The sequence below is a fragment of the Emys orbicularis genome, chromosome 2 (assembly GCF_028017835.1).
Source record: "Emys orbicularis isolate rEmyOrb1 chromosome 2, rEmyOrb1.hap1, whole genome shotgun sequence".
Lineage (NCBI taxonomy): Eukaryota > Metazoa > Chordata > Testudines > Emydidae > Emys > Emys orbicularis.
The window spans coordinates 264418319-264430710 of NC_088684.1; the positions used below are offsets into that span (position 1 = coordinate 264418319).

The window sequence follows — 12392 nt, forward strand, 5'->3', positions numbered from 1 at the left end:
CCCTACTTCTCGTTCAGCCAATTGCTAGGACAAACAAGTTTGTTTACATTTACAGAAGATAATGCTGCCCACTTCTTATTTACAATGTCATCAGAAAATGAGAGCAGGTGTTCGCATAGCACTTTTGTAGCCAGCATTCCAAGATATTTACATGCCAGATATGCTAAACATTCGTATGCCCCTTCATGCTTCAGCCACCATTCCAGAGGACATGCATGCTGATGATGCTTGTTAAAAAAAATAATGCATTAATTAAATTTGTGACTGAACTCCTTGGGGAAGAATTGTATGTCTCCAGCTCTATTTTACCTGCCTTCTGCCATAAATTTCATATTATAGCAGTCTCGGATGATGACTCAGCACATGTTCATTTTAAGAACATTTTCGCTGCAGATTTGACAAAACGCAAAGAAGGTACCAATGTGTGATTTCTAAAGATAGCTACAGCACTCGACCCAAGGTTTAAGAATCTGAAGTGCCTTCCAAAATCTGAGAGGGATGAGGTGTGGTGCATGCTTTTAGAAGTCTTAAAAGAGCAATACTCCGATGCGGAAACTACAGAACCCGAACCATCAAAAAAGAAAATCAAGCTTCTGCTGGTGGCATCTGACTCAGATGATGAAAATGAACATGCATCGGTCCGCACTGCTTTGGATTGTTATCGAGCAGAACCTGTCATCAGCATGGAGGCCTGTCTTCTGGAATGGTGGTTGAAGCATAAAGGGACATATGAATCTTAAGTGCATCTGGCATGTAAATATCTTGTGACGCCGACTACAACAGTGCCATGAGAATTCCTGTTCTCACTTTCAGGTGACATTGTGAACAAGAAGTGGGCAGCATTATCTCCTGCAAATGTAAACCAATTTGTTTGTCTGAGCGACTGGCTGAACAAGAAGTAGGACTGAGTGGACTTGTAGGCTCTAAAGTTTTACATTGTTTTATTTTTGAATGCAGGGGTTTTTTTTGTACATAATTCTAAATTTGTAAGTTCAACTTTCATGATAAAGAGATTGCACTACAGTACTTGTATTAGGTGAATTGAAAAATACTATTTCTTTTGTATTTTGCAGTTCAAATATTTGTAAACAAAAATAAATATAAAGTGAGCATTGTACACTTCGTATTCTTTGTTATAATTGAAATCTATGTATTTGAAAACATCCAAAAATATTTAAATAAATGGTATTCTATTATTAACAGTCCAATTAATTGTGCTTAATTATTTTAATCACGTGATTAATCGCGAATAATTTTTTTAATCGCTTGACAGCCCTAGAAATAAAACTTTTTAAATGCACTGAAAGGTGAAACACAATCCAAAGATTTTGAATATTATATCATTTTCAAAGGTGTGTAACTTTGACTACAACAACAATGTGATGTGGTGCTCATGAAAATAAGAGCTTTGAAACCAGGAAGGGTCCTACCTGCTGCATCCTCTTTAGACTGACAAAGTATGGAGAAGCCTTTTATTTCTGTTCTATCAGATCTGGATAGATCACCCTTGTGTGAACTGGGCTGATTTAGGAGCATGAAGGTTCACAGTTGATTATCAAAGTGATGACACGTTAAATGTTTGTCGAAACTGCCAACTTCATTTATTTATTTATTAGGAGTGTTACTATTCCTGCAGTGGGTATGAGATGGTTCCAAGGCCACCCCATCCCATCTCTCTACTCCCTCTGGTCTGCCCCTCTTTTCTTTGTGTGAGATCTCTGGGTCAGTCAGAGACAGCCCTTAGATACCTAATTTCTTTGTTAACATTCTAGCCAGTGGCCTGCAGACCATATGGTGCTGGTGGGTAGAAACTGGCACTCAGAACATTTGATAATATAGCAGGTAAATCACTACTTTTGGAAGTACTGTCTAAAGTGTTTCAGAGTGGTAGCCGTGTTAGTCTGTATCAGCAAAAACAACAAGGAGTTCTTGTGGCACCTTAGAGACTAACACATTTATTTGGGCCTACGCTTTCGTGGGCTAAAACCCACTTCATCAGATGCATGGAGTGAAAAATACAATAGGCAGGTATATATATTACAGCACATGAAAAGATGGGACTTGTCTTACCAAGTGGGGGGTCAGTGCTAACAAGCCAATTAAATTAAGGTGGAAGTGGCCTATTCTCAACAGTTGACAAGAAGGAATGAATACCAAGGGAAGGGAAGTCCCTTTTGTAGTGCTAATGAAGTCAATGCAATCAAGGTGGCCCATTTCCAACAGTTGACAAGAAGGTGTGATTATCAGCAGAGGGAACATTACTTTTTGTAGTGACCCATCCACTCCCAGTCTTTATTCAGGCCTAATTTGATGGTGTCCAGTTTGCAAATTAATTCCAGTTCTGCAGTTTCTCATTGGAGTCTATTTTTGAAGTTTTTTTGTTGAAGCATTGCCACTTTTAAGTCTGTTATTGAGTGTCCAGGGATATTGAAGTGTTCTCCTACTGGTTTTTGAATGTTACAATTCTTGATGTATGATTTGTGTCCATTTATTCTTTTGCATAAAGACTGTCCGGTTTGGCCAATGTACATGGCCGAGGGGCATTGCTGGCACATGATGGCATATATCACATTGGTAGATGTGCAGGTGAATGAGCTCCTGATGGTGTGGCTGATGTGGTTAAGTCCTATGATGGTGGCCCTTGAATAGATATGCAGACAGAGTTGGCAACGGGGTTTGTTGCAGGGATTGGTTCCTGGGTTAGTGTTTTTGTTGTGTGGTGTGTGGTTGCTGGTGAGTATTTGCTTCAGGTTGGGGGCCTGTCTGTAAGTGAGGACTGGCCTGTCTCCCAAGGTCTGTGAGAGTGAGGGATCGTCCTTTGGGATAGTTTATAGATCCTTGATGATGCACTGGAGAGGTTTTAGTTGGGGGCTGTTACTTTCTTTGTTGGGCCTGTCCTGTAGTAGGTGACTTCTGGGTACCCTTCTGGCTCTGTCAATCTGTTTCTTCACTTTGCCAGGTGGGTATTGTAGTTTTAAGAATGCTTAAGTTGATAGAGATCCTGTAGGTGTTTGTCTCTGTCTGAGGGATTGGAGCAAATGCGGTTGTATCTTAGAGTTTGGCTGTAGACAATGGAACGTGTGATGTGGTTTGGATGAAAGCTGGAAGCATGTAGGTAAGTATAGCAGTCAGTAGGTTTCCAGTATAGGGTGGTGTTTATGTGACCATCGCTTATTTGCACTGCAGTGTCCAGGAAGTGGATCTCTTGTGTGCACTCAACCTCCAGGCTGAGGTTGATGGTGGGGTGGAAATTGTTGAAATCCTGGTGGAATTCCTCAAGGGCCTCCTTCTCATGAGTCCAGATGATGAAGATGTCATCAATGTAGCGCAAGTAGAGTAAGGGCGCTAGGGGACGAGAGCTGAGGAAGCGTTGTTCTAAGTCAGCCATAAAAAATGTTGGCATACTGTGGGGCCATGCGGGTACCCATAGCCATGCCGCTGACTTGAATGTATAAATTGTCCACAAATCTGAAATAGTTTTGGGTGAGGACAAAGTCACAAAGTTCAGTCACCAGGTTTGCCATGACATTATCGGGGATACTGTTTCTGACGGCTTGTAGTCCATCTTTGTGTGGAATGTTGGTGTAGAGGGATTCTACATCCATAGTGGCTAGGATGGTGTTTTCTGGAAGATCACCAATGGACTGTAGTTTCCTCAGGAAGTCAGTGGTGTCTCGAAGATAGCTCGGAGGGCTGGTAGCGTAGGGCCTGAGGAGAGAGTCCACATAGCCAGACAATCCTGCTATTAGGGTGCCAATGCCTGAGATGATGGGGTGTCCAGGATTCCGAGGTTTATGGATCTTGGGTAGCAGATAGAATACCCCCGGTCGGGGCTTTAGGGGTGTGTCTGTGTAGATTTGTTCCTGTGCTGCTTCAGGGAGTTTCTTGAGCAGATGGTGTCATAGGCCAGGGGCTGGAGCACCCACGGGGAAAAATTAGTGGGTGCTCTGCACCCACCAGCAGCGAAGCTCCCCACCCCGCCCCACCTCCCCTCTGCCTCCTCCTCCTCCTCCCCTGAGCGCGCTGTGTCCCTGCTCTTCCACATACCTCCCAACGCTTGCCTCCGCCAAACAGCTGTAGCAAGCTCCGGGAGGGAGGGGGGAGGAGTGGGAACGTGGCGCGCTCAGGGGAGGAGGCGGGGATTTGGGGAGGAGCGGGAACGTGGCGCGCTCAGGGGAGGAGGCGGGGCTGGGGCGGGGATTTGGGGAGGGAGTCGAATAGGGGCAGGGAGCGGGCGGAGCTGGGGCAGGGACTTTGGGGAAGGGGTTGGAATGGGGGCGGGAGGGGGCGGGGCAGGGGTGGAGTCGGGGCAGAGCCGGGGATGGGGGGGGTCGAGCACCCACCGGCGCCAAAAGAAGTTGGCGCCTATGGATGGTGTCATTTCTTTTGGTAACCCTCAGTGGGATCAGAGGATAATGGCCTGTAGAATATGGTGTCAGAGAGTTGCCTAGCAGCCTCTTGTTCATATTCCAACCTAGTTATGATGACTACAGCACCTCCTTTGTCAGCCTTTTTGATTGTAATGTCTAAGTTGTTTCTGAGGCTGTGGATGGCGTTGTGTTCTGCAAGGCTGAGGTTATGGGGCAAGTGATGCTGCTTTTCCACAATTTCAGCCCGTGCACGTCAGCAGAAACACTCTATGTAGAAGTCCAGTCTGTTGTTTTGACCTTCAGGAGGAGTCCACGCAGAATCCTTCTTTTCGTAGGAAGGTTTCTGTGGGTTAGTGTGCTGTTCAGTGGTGTGTGGGAAATATGCCTAAAGTGTGTTGCATTATCCTATGCAATATAATAAAGTGTGACGGACGATGTAAAAGGAAGTTCTCCAGTAATCCCATGTTTATAAAACTCAATCATCATCAGACATCTCTCTTTTAAGTTCAATAACAAGAGGGGGAAATGTGAAGCATTTGTTGTTGTCAGATATTAAGCTAGTTTGTCCCATAATTTCATTGCTTATCAGGTACAATAGTATATTAGAACATTCCTGCTGCTCTTCTACTGGTAGTTATTACAGAATGGTAAACAAAGATTTTTATTTTCCTGGTTTTGTACCCACAATAGCAGCCTGAATTACAGTATTCACACAGAAAAATGTGAATAGCCAATGTGATTACCAATGCAAATGGCAAATATTCCCTCTGCCTAGAGTTAAAAATTGACAAGGAATGTATTTCAAGATGCATATACATCTAGATTTGTTGATGGCTATCAAAGTGCATCAGATAGGAATGAAGATAAAACTGGAATATAAGCCTGAACAAAAAGGAAAAGTAGAAATGTCTTGTGTTTTTATCATTTTGCCTGTTAACCCAAACTACATGTGCAAATATGTTTGTACAGATATCCCTAGAATCCTAGAATCAGTATCACAGATACCAGAAGATTACAGATGCAATACAATTATACACACTGGAAGATTTGAGTGGTAACTAAAGATCTGAAAAGCTCTTGACCAACTGGATGTGTTTTCAAAACCAGGATACTTCCTTTCTGAGACTTGGCAGGAGAAATAATACATAGTGTGGAACCTCACTAATTCACACCATTGACTGGGAGTTCCATTGCTAATTATTACATTTTATAAATTAGCACGTGTGAAGATATTTGATTAATAATAATAAAATGAAAACCAAGGATGCTGCCTTACAAAATTTATCTTGTTGATTTAATTAATTTTAATTGAGTGTAAAGCTTCATAGAAGCACATAGTGAGTGTTCTGTAGTATATTTTGTAAAATAAAATCCTACTAATGTGAGAGTTCATAATTGCACTCTGCTGTCAAATCTTCGCTGAAAGGCAGAGAGAGAATTGTCCAGATTGCAGATTATTGAAGTGAAAATTAACAAGGTTCTGCTACAAAGCCATAATGAGATAAAGTTTTTATGCTGACAGAGATTATGGGAGTTAGGATTTATGGAGTATTTTCCATACTCATCTTGATATTTATCCAAACCCTTTAGCAATAGTGAATGTTTTGTATTTAAGTTTCTATTACATTTGACAATATGTTTATGGTGAGAGCAGTGTGGTCTTAGACCAAGACTGGACATCACAGTTCCTGATTCCCCCATCTGCACTCTGAGATGTATTGAGGAGAAAAATCAACATCCTATAAATGGAATTTTATTTAAATTAAAGAAATATAATATATCTGAATCTTCTGTGAGCTTGGATAATGGTGAGTCTCCATACTGTCTTATTTGTAGCTTGCTGTTTCCCCTGCGTTCTCTACAATGTCACTTTCAAAGTTGTGGCATCTATAACACTGGCAGCTGTGGCACCACTGACAGTTCTGAGATTTTAGAGGCAGACTTGCTGAGGGCTTGAAAAAAACCCATCCAAGAACCTTATATTTTATAACTTGAATGTATTCTTTTAGGGGCTGCATTTCTGTCCCCGAACTGGCAACAGACAGATTTCTGGTAGCCAGGAATAAACACATGACATGAAACCAAAGGGCTCAGAGTATTACAGATCAAACTGTGGTTCTTCATCTTGGGGACCTCTCTGACCCAAATATATATCAGCACAAGATTTAAAACTTGTCACTGACTGGACTAACAGCAACATAATAAGTTTAATAGCCAGAACCTCAAACAGGAGAGAAAGATATACAGACCCAAATAAAAATAATGAAATATTGATCCTATTGAAGTTAATCAGAGTTCTACCATTGACTTCAGCAGGGCCAGGGTTTCACACAATATGTATAACACTGACAGATATAATCTATGTGAGTCTATAAAACTTTTATTAAAATCAGAAATGGATGGCAAATATTTGTGGATTAAACCCAAGCAAATATTCCCCCCCACACATACTTGATTGATGGGCAATTGTAGTGCACCATTGACCAATCGGTGACTTATATTTTCAATGCTGGCTGTCAGCTGACATGCAAATAAAAGATGTTATAATGGCCACTGAGCAGCCACAACCACAAAAATAACAAAGAAACCACTTGAGTTTGTGGTACCTAAAGAACTCCCTCTCACTGTATGATATAGTACCTTAAAAAGAATGCACAGGCAACCTTAATTCTGGCATTTCTTAACTTTGGAGTGCTTGACTTTGTAACCTTCATGTTCTTTTAATGTAATTAATAGATATAATTTCCTATTTTTTTAAAGAAAAATCTGAAAAAACAGGAATTCCATCACATGGAACCATATTGAGCCCCAGCTGGGTAATCAGCCTGCTTTGGAACTTTAGATCCACAGCACAAACATACCTTGAGCTAATGGAGTAACTGGTAGCAATAGTAGGTTGTTATCCTCTGTGGTATAGAGTGGTATAGGTTGTTCAGGAAGGACAGGATGGGGGAAAGAGAGGCAGTGTTGCATAATGCATGAAGAATATATGTATTTGTTCTGAGGTTCAGAAGGAGGTGAAAGGCAAACCAATTGAAAGACCCTGGGTGAAGAAGATACAAGGGGGAAAAACAGGAGTGATGTCATGGTAGGAATCTACTGTAGACCATCAGATGAAGCGAAAGAGGTGGATGAGGCATTTGTAGAAAAAAAAATGACAACAATATCCAAAACACAAGACCTGGTAATAATGGGGGACTGTAATCACCCAAACGTCTGTTGGAAAAGTAATATGGCAAAACACAAAATTTCCAACAAGTTTTCAGAATGTATTGTGGTTTGCAGTCAACTTTTTTGTTTCAGATGGTGGAGGAAGTAACTAAGTAAACAGCCATTTTAGACTTGATTCTGACTAACAGGGAGGAATGGGTTATAAATCTAAACATGGAAGTCAGTTTAGGTGACAGTGATCGTAAAATTATAGATTTCATGATTTTAAGGAAAGGAAGGAGTGAGAGAAGCAAACTAAAGACAATGGACTTCAAAAAAGCAGACTTCAACAACTCAGAGAACTGGTAGGTAAGGTCCCATGGGAAGAAAATCTAAGGGGGAAAAGAGTTCAGCAGAGCTGGCAGTTTCTTAAGGAGACAATATTAAAGCACGACAGAAAACTATCTTGATATGAAGATAAAAAGAATAATAAGAGGCCAATATGTCTCCATCAGGAGCTCATTGATAACCTACTTAAGCTATCCAACCTCTATCCTGGCTTCTGGTCACCCACCCTCGCTGCTCCTCCCTACCCTTCTGGCTTCTGCAATCCCCTCTCCTGCTGCTCAGAACCCCAGTCTTCACTTGTGTGCATTCCAATGTGGTTGATTTCTCCAGGGCCATCCCTAGGGGAGTGCGGGGCCCGGGGCGGAAGTGACGAATGCGTCACTTCCGGGACCGACCCGTTGCTTCTGGGACTGACCGCGCCAGCCAATCACACCGGCCGGTGGGGCCCCCCAAAACACCGGGCCCAGAGTGGTCACCCCAATTCGTCGTACCCAAGGGACGGCTCTGGATTTCTCCTCCTCACTCAGTGGACATAAGGGGAGCATTGAGAGCATTGGGAGAGTCTCCTAGCTCTCAGTACTCGTGCCCGGTGCTGCAGTGGCCTCTGGCTGCTGGGAAGAGCAATTAAAGGGAAAGTCTTGCTCAGCTCCAGTAGCCTGGGCTGGGGCATACTCGGTCAGATGGAATCGGTGGAGAATTTTGCCACCAAGCTCTAATAAATCTCTACTGAGCATCTGCAAAGTGAGATGTTTTTGGGTGGGCTGAGGGGGGGAGTCTTGAAGGGTCGTTTTTCCCAGGGACAGCAAAAACCACATTACTGACACCAAAGTGACCCTGCCAAATTTGAAGACTGTGCTTTAGTATAGAGGTGCTAGAGCTCAACAAAATGGTTCTAAGAATTTTTTTTAAATGGACAAAACAACCTATTTTTTCTTCATCATGTTCTCAGAAATAGCTGCACTGTTTTAGCTGAAACATTCCAAAAAGATTTAGCCGGAGGCAGACAACCTGCATGGGAAATTTCAGTCTAAACAGTTAAAAATTGGCAAAGTTATAAGCTGCTGAAAACAGGATCTTATCATGGAAAGTGTCAATCTACTTTAACTATAGACAGCACTATGAGCTTTGCCTATAACAAATATTGTTTAGGAATATGAAGCAATTCAATTAACTAGGTTCCTCTCTATGCCCCTTATAAACTTGTGTGTAATACTTGAAAACCACTGAAATATTTAATTAAAAAAAAACTAAAATGGGATTTAGCCCCAAAAAACCTCTAAAATTACTATTGTTTCAGCCGACTTTTAATCTAAATTTTTAACAAATGATTAAACCTCAAGAAATCAAAATGCATAAGTATAGTATATTTCCAAATTACCAGTCAAATATAGCATACAAATATTCTTTATCACACAGCTACATGTGTGTTTCATGGCAAATGCTTTGTAATTACATCATGATTACTTTAATGATCCATAGGTTTACTAAGGCAAATGAACAAGAAATCGATATTTTGCGCCCATATGCAATTATTATAGCCCTAATTTTCCACCTATCATAGTTAGTGGCAAAATTCCCATTGACTTCAACAGTGCAGGATTAGGCTCCCTGCTAGCAACATTGCCCCTTCTTAGCACCTACAGAGGCATAGATCAAATTCTGTTATCTCAGGGCTTGTCTATACTGGCACACTAAATCGGCGCTGTTGCAATCTATCCAGCGATGTCGATTTTGCTAAGCGGCAGATGCTAAGTCGGTGGGAGAGCGTCTCCTGCCGACATAGCGCAGTGTAGACACTGTGCTAGGTCGATGTAAGCTATGTCGCTTAGGGTGGTGATTTTTTCACATCCCTGAGTGACGTAACTTACATCGGCTTAAGCGGCAGTGTAGACCAGGCCTCAGGCACAGTTCCTATGCAGGGCTCCATCAAAGCAACACACTTGCATGGCTGTGCTCCTGCTGCCAAACCTGATGCTCAGCTAGGTACCTGCCACTCAGAGGAGTTCGCTGTAGCGCTGTTGGCTGAGATGGGGAGGTGCTCCAGGTCTCCTCTTCTTTGGGAACTTTCAGTGGCAGTGGCCTGGGCTGGGGAGACAACCCGGGGCTCCCCTTTCCCTGACCACTTCTTGTGTTGTCTAGGCCTTCCCCTACCTCTGACACTTTTGACACCACTGCCCCAGGGCCGGCTCTAGGCACCAGCAAAACAAGCTGGTGCTTGGGGCGGCACATTTTTAGGGGCGGCATAGCCGGCGCCAGAATGCCGCCCCTAAAAATGTGCCCCGGCCGCCCTAGCTCACCTCCGCTGCTGCTGCCGCTCGCACGCCGCTTCTCCCCCTCCCTCCCAGGCTCTCAAACCTGGGAGGGAGGGGGAGATCCCGAGCGGCCGCGGCGCGCGAAACAGCTGTTTCGTGCGCCGCTGCTCCCCCTCCCTCCCAGGCTTGAGAGCCTGGGAGGGAGGGGGAGACTCCGAGTGGCCGCGGCGCGGGTGCCGCTTCTCCCCCTCCCTCCCTCCCTCCTTCCTAGGCTTGAGAGCCTGGGGGGAGGAGGCAGGGAAGGGGCGGAGTTGAGGCGGGGCCGGGGGTGGGGTAATTAAAAAACGGGGGGGGGGGGCGGCCAAAATTGTTTTTGCTTTGGGCGGCAAAAATCCTAGAGCCGGCCCTGCACTGCCCCGTGGGTGCTTCCCCTTTGCATGTCCATTTCCTGTGCGGTTTGTCTGAGGGGACAGGGAAGAGTTCCCAGGGCTTCCCTGTCACTCAATCTCTAGTGGTATGTCAAGCTGGTGGTAAGGAGCTCAAAGTCTCTGTCGTCCCTCTCTCACCTTTCCTCCTTCCTTTGCTTTCTCTCTCTTTTCTCTCTTTCTGTTTCCCTTTTTACCTTTTGTATACACACACACACACACACACACACACACACACACACACACACACAGTGAAATTGAGGGGGAGGCTGGGGAAGGAGAATGTGGGTGGGAGAGTAGATGCAGTAATGAAGATGGGGTATGGAGAGGAGTCAGTGCAGAAGAACTGAGTGAATGGAAAAGCAGGTGGAATAATGGAGGGGATAAAATGAGAGGGGGAGGGGATGGGAGTGGGTGAGACTATGTTCAGAGGCTTGAGCTCAGGCAGTCAGATCACAAATTGCTCCCAAATGAAGTCAGTGGGAGTTGTGCCTCAGTAAAGATGGAAGGATTTGGCCCCATGTAATTAATAGTTGCCACATATGGTGTATTGCAAAGGAATGCATATTGTTTTGATTTGAAGATTAAAATGACACTGAAATAAGTATAGCTTAGTTAAAAGGGATAGATAAAACCCTGGTAACAGAATGATCCAGGAAACAATTCAGAACTGAAGAAATATAAATGGATTACAGATCCTTGCATTGTCTGAAAATCCTTTCAGTCTGTGAAAAGGAACTTTTAATATGAAACAGCGTAGCCCTCCAGGTGAGAAGTGGAGTGCAGCAAAGCGGAAAGAGACTTTACAGGGAGAAGAAGAAGAATCTAGGGCATAGTATTTTTTTCTGTTTTAAAATTGTGTTCACTTAGCTTCCAAAAGACAGTCTGAGCAGTTAAATGGACGGAACAGCCGGCTTTCTAGATCCATGGCTCAGTGAATTTCAGCAAACAGAACTTGAAATAAAGACAGTAGACTGAGGAAATAAAATGCTAGTTAAAACTGAGTAAAATCGAATAGCCAGTGTTATGAGTTTAATTAGCGTTCTAATCTGTCAGTATTCTGAGAAAACATGTCCTCAGTGTAATGGAATACTTCTGTGTTTTGCAAGCAGTACATACTTCATAATTGCCTAGAAAATTTATAGTAAATTGTAATTGTTAATGGTTTCCCCTCTGAAAGAAGTGTAATGAAAGGTGTGCCAGATTAGACAGTGATTTGGAAGGCCACCTCTAGAGAGCAGGAGCCTTGTACACAGTGCAGAATGGTACTTTACAAACTGAAATCACCACTGGAAAATACAATGCAACAGTATATGTTTATAAACAGTGGTGCAAGTAAGCAGGTACAGTCAGGTATTCCGTACCATTAAGATATTTATTGCCAGTACGCCATACTGGAAAGACACATTTTCAGAACCGCAGGGCTCTCCTGGGAACTGCAGTGGTGAAAGGAGCAGAACTAGGGGCTGCAGGGTGGCCTCACGCTGGCAGCTCCTCCAGTGCAGCTGTACCGCCCCCAGCCCCACCCCCAACACTTCCACGCAGCTGCGTCTTCTGTCTGGGGTCTGTACAGCCCTGCCGGAGAACTGGCCTGGGGGCGGTACAGCCGCACCGCAGGAGCTGCTGGCTTGGGACCTCCCGGCAGCCCCAAGTTATGCTCCTTTCACCACTAGGGTTCCTGGGAGAGCCCTACACTTCAGAAATCGGTATCCGGTGCAGCAGGAGGACAGAGCCTCCCCCCACAGGTAACGTGGGATGGGGAGGGGACAGGGAGAGTGCCGGGGCCCCGGGCTGGGGGTGGGGCAGGTAGGAGTCATGTGGGGGGTCATGCTCGGGCTTCGGCCCTG

At 44.1% G+C, this 12392-nt stretch overlaps 1 protein-coding gene across 1 annotated transcript in view; it reads left to right on the forward strand.

Annotated features, from left to right (window-relative positions):
* The window catches only part of GPR158 (G protein-coupled receptor 158), a 340854-nt gene that overhangs the window by 306419 nt on the left and 22043 nt on the right, over positions 1-12392 (forward strand). The window lies entirely within an intron of this gene.